This window comes from Pteropus vampyrus, unplaced genomic scaffold (genome assembly GCF_000151845.1).
Source record: "Pteropus vampyrus isolate Shadow unplaced genomic scaffold, Pvam_2.0 Scaffold28, whole genome shotgun sequence".
NCBI classification, from domain to species: domain Eukaryota; kingdom Metazoa; phylum Chordata; class Mammalia; order Chiroptera; family Pteropodidae; genus Pteropus; species Pteropus vampyrus.
Window position 1 is genome coordinate 5,380,886 of NW_011888809.1, and position 8,246 is coordinate 5,389,131.

The window sequence follows — 8,246 nt, forward strand, 5'->3', positions numbered from 1 at the left end:
AACAAATCTGCTTCTTGGTACATCCCTGGAGAAAGAGTCCTGTGTGCCCAAGGCAGCAGGCAGATGGTCCTTATTGTGGCTTCCCTTATCACAGTGAATAATTGGAAGTGGCCTCACTGTCTGTCACTGAGGGGATGCTCAGCTAAATTCTGGTGCCTTGATTCCATGAAATACCGTGTGTTCAGAACATTGAAAGTAGTAAAAGCAAGTTGCTAAATAATACATAGAGAATGATAGATACCACTTTTGTAAACACATACACACAATTCCTGGGAGTAATTCTCATTTTAAATTCATGACCACAAACCTCAAATGATCATGTAACACAAACTGGTAATCCTAAAATGTTTCCCTAGTAAGTTTATATTCTTTCTAAAATGATTATTTTGTATCTTTTCTCTCCACATCTCTCACATCCCCTCCCTACTTCACATCCAGTTGATGACTTTGCTTAACACTTCAACCGAAAAAATTTTTTTTAAATAGAATTACCATATGCGGATCTAGGAATCCCACTTCTGGGTATGTATCCAAAAGAACTGAAAATGAGATCTCGAAGGGATATTTGCATACCCATGTTCGTAGCAGCATTATTTACAACTCAAAGGTAGAAACAACCCAAATGTCCACCAACAGATGAGTGGATAAACTAAATGTGGTATATCCATATAATAAAATATTATGCAGCTTTAAAAAGCAATGAAATTCTGACACATGCTGTGATGTGGACAAACTTTGAAAATATTACGCTAAATGAAACAAGCCAGGCACGAAAGGACAAATATTGTAGAATTTCACTTACATGAGTTTTCTAGAATAGGCACATTCATAGAGACAGAAACTGGAATAGACATTGCTCGGGGGCTGGGGAGAGGGAGGATCAGGAAGTTAACATTTAATGGGTACAGGTTTCTGTTTGGGATGATTATAAAGATTTGGATATGGATAGTGGTGATGGTTGCACAATATTTTGAATGTACTAAATGCCACTGTATTGCAAAATTCAAAAGGGTTAAAATGGTAAGAGTTGTTTTGTATATATGACCCCCTCACATACATAAAAGAGTTATTATTAGTTATTTGTCTTTCTTCCTGACAGTAGGACACCCACCCAGCGAGCTAGGGCAGGTTAAAAAAAAAAAAACTACCTTGTTTTCAAAGACACCCTCTCCCCTAGTCAGAACCAAAATAAAGGTGACAGATAAGACATCTAGACCTAGGAGATGGTAGCTGTGTTGGATGACTGGGGGCCTGGGCCCTTGGGGAGCACCAGTTGCAGCCCCTGTACCCCAGGATTCCACATGCTCCGGGGTCCAGTGGCTTCTGCTTGTTCCCAAGAACTCTGCAGCATTTGGAGCCACAGTGCACCCAGGACCCATGCTCATGTGCACGCGCATGACCGAGGTAGTCCCCGTGTGGGCACAGACAGCAAAACTTGTGCCAGCAAAGAGGAAGTGGCAGGGTGGTCTGTGGGAAATCTGTCAATTGATGGCTTGTCCCAGCCCAGTCTCTGGCCTCCACATGTCCAGGTTTTAAGGCTGCCCCACGCAGCTGAGGTTTGTACCAGTGTCTGCCAGGCAGCCCTGCAAACTAAGCCATGAAAACAAAATGGCCTTTGGCTCCTAAGAAGATTTTATACATCCCTCCAGATTTTCACAGCCTGCATCTTCTGCCCGCCACCATATGCTATAGGAAATGCATAAGCAGTAAATCAAATTCATCTCATGAATGTCCCCTAACTTAATGGGACACACGTTCTCCATCAAAGATGGCTACAAGGTGATGGACTTTTAAATAAACCTCATTTTCCCACTGATGTTCTTTCTAAAATCAGGAATGTGTTGTTCTAGAGAAAAATAATTGGCCATTTAGACATGTCCCCCCCTCCCCAGCTTTATTGAAGTATAATTAACAAATAAAATTGTATCTGTTTAAAGTGTATAATATGATGATTCGGTATAAATACACATTGTGAAATGATTACCACAATCAAGTTAATTAACACATCCATCACCTCAAATAGTTACTTTGTGTGTGTGTGTGTGGTGAATACGCTGAAGATCCACCCTCTCAGCAAATTTCAAGTATACAGTATAGTATTGCTAATTATAGTCACCATGCTGTACATTAGGTCCTCGGAACTTATTCATCTTATAACTGAAATTTTGTTCCCTTGACCGATAGTTGTCCATTCCCCACCCCAACCCTTGACCCTCCGTCACGGTCAACCAACAATCTACTCTGGTTCAATAAGTCTGACTTTTTTTTTAGATTCCTTATGTAAGGGATACCGTCTAGGGTTTGTCTTTCTCTGTCTGGCTTATTTCACTTCGCATAATGCCCTCCAGTTTCATCCACGTCATTGCAAACAACTGCTTTTTAACGGCAGTATACTATTCCATTATAAATATATATTATTATATATCGCATTTTCTTTATCCACTCATCTGTCAACAGACATTTAGGTTGTTTCCATATCTTGGCTACTGTGAATGACGCTGCAGTGAACATGGCAGTGCACATACCTCTTTCGGATTCTGATTTCATTTCCTTTGGCTACATACCCAGAAGTGGGATGGCTGCATCATACGGTAGTTCTATTTTTAATTCTTTGAGGAACCTCCACAGTGTTTTCCATAACGGCTGTATCATTCACACCGACAGTGTGCAGTTTTCCTGTTCTCCACGTCCTTGCTGACGTTCATTATTACTTGTCTTTTTGATAATAGCCATCCAGATCTTCTCTGACGATCATCCCTGATGACAAGTGATATCGAGCATCTTTTCATGTACCTGTTGGCCATTTGGATGTCTTCTTTGGAAACGTGTTTATTTAGCTCCTTTGCCAACTTTAAAATTGGATTATTGCCTTTTTTATTTGTTGATTCCTGACCCATTTTTTTTTTCTCAATTCCTCTGAGTACTTTATTATGAAAATAGCTCAGAAAGACTTGACCTCTCCAAGACTTGCTTGGCCATCTTTTCATGCACCACACATTTATGGAATACCTACAATTGTCACTGAGAATATCACGGTGAGTGGAACTGGTATAGTTTTTGCCATCATAGAGCTTAGAATCTGATGGGAGAGCTGGACATTAGACAGATAATCACACAACTGTAGGTCAGAAATCAGAACGTTTTATAAAGAGGACATGACTCAGAGAAAACTAAACCGAGGAAATAAGGAGCTATTCGTTCCTAATTAATCCATATTGTTTGTTTGTTTGTTTGTTTATGTGCTCTCTCGACAGATATTTATTGAGCATTGACTATATTCCAGGCACTGTTCTAGGCTTTGGGGATGCAGCAGTGAAATAGCCAACCAAGGTTCCTGTCCTTTTGGAGCTTCCCTGAGTCACAGTTAATGAATGAAGTTGGGGTCATGAGAACGGCAGGTAGAGGGAGAGCAGGAGGCAGTGGCCTGAGGCAGAAAGGAACATGGCACCTTCAAGGGACAGCAATGCACCATTTGGCCAGAACCCAGGGAGGAAGTGGAGAGGCAGCTACAGACAAGGCTGGACTGGTAGACAAGAGTCCAGACAAAGAACCTTGAGACTTAGGTTGCCAATAATGTGATCACTAGAACGTATCTGTGCTAATAGTTCCGTTTCCAAACATGGCCCAACGGTTTTACGCCCATTGACAAAGGTGGCTTGCGGGCCTAGCAAAATGCCGAATGCATCAGACGTTATCTAATGAACTAAGTTTTGCCTTCCCACATGCATGTGTAACAGATGGCATCAGCCTTAGCAAGCCAGCTGCCATGAGATGGATTCACGGGACACCTGCATTCCCTAGAATTTTTGTTTTCCTGTGTTGTTCCTTTGAGATCTTTTACTTGGTTTAACAATACCACTTACTCACATCCCTCCAGATTTTCACAGCCTGCATCTTCTGCCCGCCACCATATGCTATAGGAAATGCATAAGCAGTAAATCAAATTCATCTCATGAATGTCCCCTAACTTAATGGGACACACGTTCTCCATCAAAGATGGCTACAAGGTGATGGACTTTTAAATAAACCTCATTTTCCCACTGATGTTCTTTCTAAAATCAGGAATGTGTTGTTCTAGAGAAAAATAATTGGCCATTTAGACATGTCCCCCCCTCCCCAGCTTTATTGAAGTATAATTAACAAATAAAATTGTATCTGTTTAAAGTGTATAATATGATGATTCGGTATAAATACACATTGTGAAATGATTACCACAATCAAGTTAATTAACACATCCATCACCTCAAATAGTTACTTTGTGTGTGTGTGTGTGGTGAATACGCTGAAGATCCACCCTCTCAGCAAATTTCAAGTATACAGTATAGTATTGCTAATTATAGTCACCATGCTGTACATTAGGTCCTCGGAACTTATTCATCTTATAACTGAAATTTTGTTCCCTTGACCGATAGTTGTCCATTCCCCACCCCAACCCTTGACCCTCCGTCACGGTCAACCAACAATCTACTCTGGTTCAATAAGTCTGACTTTTTTTTTAGATTCCTTATGTAAGGGATACCGTCTAGGGTTTGTCTTTCTCTGTCTGGCTTATTTCACTTCGCATAATGCCCTCCAGTTTCATCCACGTCATTGCAAACAACTGCTTTTTAACGGCAGTATACTATTCCATTATAAATATATATTATTATATATCGCATTTTCTTTATCCACTCATCTGTCAACAGACATTTAGGTTGTTTCCATATCTTGGCTACTGTGAATGACGCTGCAGTGAACATGGCAGTGCACATACCTCTTTCGGATTCTGATTTCATTTCCTTTGGCTACATACCCAGAAGTGGGATGGCTGCATCATACGGTAGTTCTATTTTTAATTCTTTGAGGAACCTCCACAGTGTTTTCCATAACGGCTGTATCATTCACACCGACAGTGTGCAGTTTCCCTGTTCTCTACGTCCTTGCTGACATTCATTATTACTTGTCTTTTTGATAATAGCCATCCAGATCTTCTCTGACGATCATCCCTGATGACGAGCGATGTCAACCATCTTTTCATGTACCTGTTGGCCATTTGGATGTCTTCTTTGGAAACGTGTTTATTTAGCTCCTTTGCCCACTTTAAAATTGGATTATTGCCTTTTTTATTTGTTGATTCCTGACCCATTTTTTTTTTTTCTCAATTCCTCTGAGTACTTTATTATGAAAATAGCTCAGAAAGACTTGACCTCTCCAAGACTTGCTCGGCCATCTATTCATGCACCACACATTTATGGAATACCTACAGTTGTCACTGAGAATATCATGGTGAGTGGAACTGGCATAGTTTTTGCCATCATAGAGCTTAGAATCTGATGGGAGAGCTGGACATTAGACAGATAATCACACAACTGTAGGTCAGAAATCAGAACATTTTATAAAGAGGACATGACTCAGAGAAAACTAAAGCGAGGAAATAAGGAGCTAGTCGTTCCTAATTAATCCATATTATTTGTTTGTTTGTTTGTTTGTTTATGTGCTCTCTCGACAGATATTTATTGAGCATTGACTATATTCCGGGCACTGTTCTAGGCTTTGGGGATGCAGCAGTGACATAGCCAACCAAGGTTCCTGTCCTTGTGGAGCTTCCCTGAGTCACAGTTAATGAATGAAGTTGGGGTCATGAGAACGGCAGGTAGAGGGAGAGCAGGAGGCAGTGGCCTGAGGCAGAAAGGAACATGGCACCTTCAAGGGACAGCAATGCACCATTTGGCCAGAACCCAGGGAGGAAGTGGAGAGGCAGCTACAGACAAGGCTGGACTGGTAGACAAGAGTCCAGACAAAGAACCTTGAGACTTAGGTTGCCAATAATGTGATCACTAGAACGTATCTGTGCTAATAGTTCCGTTTCCAAACATGGCCCAACGGTTTTACGCCCATTGACAAAGGTGGCTTGCGGGCCTAGCAAAATGCCGAATGCATCAGACGTTATCTAATGAACTAAGTTTTGCCTTCCCACATGCATGTGTAACAGATGGCATCAGCCTTAGCAAGCCAGCTGCCATGAGATGGATTCACGGGACACCTGCATTCCCTAGAATTTTTGTTTTCCTGTGTTGTTCCTTTGAGATCTTTTACTTGGTTTAACAATACCACTTACTCACTTCGTGACCATGAGAAATTTACACAACCGCTTTGAGCCTCAGGTTCTCTGCTGTCCTGTGGGGCGTAATAATATCTTAGTCGTGGGGTGGTTGTGATGGCTCACTGAATGAAATGTGAAAATGGATGAGACATTGCCCAGGGCAGCACCCAGAACTCAGTAGATATGCATCACAAATGTTATGTCTGCTCATTTACTCCTTATTCAATTCGGAGCTTTGTTAAGTGAATTTCTGTTAAGCAAGGGATGTTTGTTCTCAACTTACAGCTACTGCTACTTTCTGGGGCAAGAAGTTATTCGCAAGATTGCGACTTGCAATGGTTTAGGACAAGCCGGGGGAGATGGTGGAGAGGGTTCTTTTGGAGGTCTTGGGGTGAGACTTCTTTCTGTAACAAAGAAGCAGCAATGATAAAACCCAAGCCTTTGCCTTCCCCCTTTCGTGGGGACCAAAGTCACATGCGAGAGGGCACAGCACTGTGACCAAGTCAGAGCTTGAAAGCCGGTGCCTCTGAACGCTGGCCTCAAAACAAAATAATTGCATGCAGACATTCCTTTTGATCACATTCTCACACCGATTTACAACTCTGCTTCCTTGTAATTCCAAAGAAAGGCCTAATCATGGAGCGCATACCAAAAATTAGAATTCTGGCTGTGTAGGGGTGGGCGTCTATAAGTATGTTTTTGTACAGGAGGCAGTGAGCAGCGGCTTTCTAATATTTAGTTCTCCTTCCCCAAATTAAGCTCTCCATGTGGCTAGTGGGATATTTTCGTTTGAATGGCTCGGTCGAGCACTGGAGGCAGAAGACAATTTTTCTGCGGTTTGCTCGAGGCCAGGCAGTTTTTCCACTCTGTTCTTTTATTATGATCATGATTACTTCATTACCTACCCCTGATGGGGTTTCTTTGGGTCCCAGTCTGTTTTTAATAAGAAGCAGACAAAAAACAAAGTTTCGGTTGTGTTTGAAATCTTCAGTTTTTTTTTTTTTTCCCCTGAAATAATAGGTTCAAGAATTTTATTTGTCTTCTGAGGTTCTGAGGTTGGCTCCTAAATGCCCTGACCCAAGTCCTTTGGGGAGTGGGGAAGTGGTACTTAAAATACCACCGTCGAATGCAGATTCCTGGGCTCTGCCCCCATCTGCTAACTCTCAAGCTCCAAGGTGGGGCCCAGGAAGCTGCAAACATTCCGGGGGATTCTAGTGAACAGTAAAATTTGAGAACAGGGTAAAGGAAGAAAAAATCCATCAGCAATATTTCTTTTTAATTGCCGTACGATTCAAATACCATAAAATTCATCATTTTAAAGTGTACGATTCAGTGGTTTTTCTTATAGTCACAAGGTTGTGCAACCATCACCACTATCCAATTTCAGAGCATTTCTCACATCCAAAAAAGAAGCCCTGTACCTGTCCACGGTTCCAATTTCTCCCTCCTCAAGCCTCTGGCAACCACTAATCTATTTTCTGTTTCTATGGATTTGCTTATTCTGGATATTTCATATAAATGGTATCACATAATTTATGGCCTTTTGTGTTTGGTTTCTTCCACTTAGCATCATGGTTTCAAGGTTTATCTATATTGTAAGATGTATTAGTACTTCTTTTTCATTACTGAATCATATTCTATTATATGGACATATTGCATTTTGCTTATTAATGAGTTAATATCAATCAGTAAATACCGAGTACCGTTTGTGTGCAAGACAGTCTGGTGGGCTGCACAGGAGGTGGAGATGAGTTCCCTCAAAATGCAGGGCATCAAGAAGAGAGGATAGAGAAGAAAGGATCCGGCACAAAGCAGAATGAACGAATGAACGAATGAATGGAGGCTACATACGCAGGAAAAGAAAGTTAACCTGGAGAGTCTGCATGGTGCTTAGGTGGGTGGCGGATGCTGCCACCCAAGTTCTGGATCAACAGTGACAGTCACTCAGCCAGATGGGGGGACTTTTACTGCACATTGGGTGTGGTCCTTGAAATGAATCGGACACAATCCACCCCACCGAGCTCATACGCTATGAAGAAGGCAATGCACAGACCTAGATTATAGCCTAACACAGGTGCTAGAGGGGAGGCTCCCAGCAGCTCAGGGGCTAGAACAGATGAAGGAGGAGGCAGCCCTGGAACTTGGCTTAGCAGCTTTGGTAGGA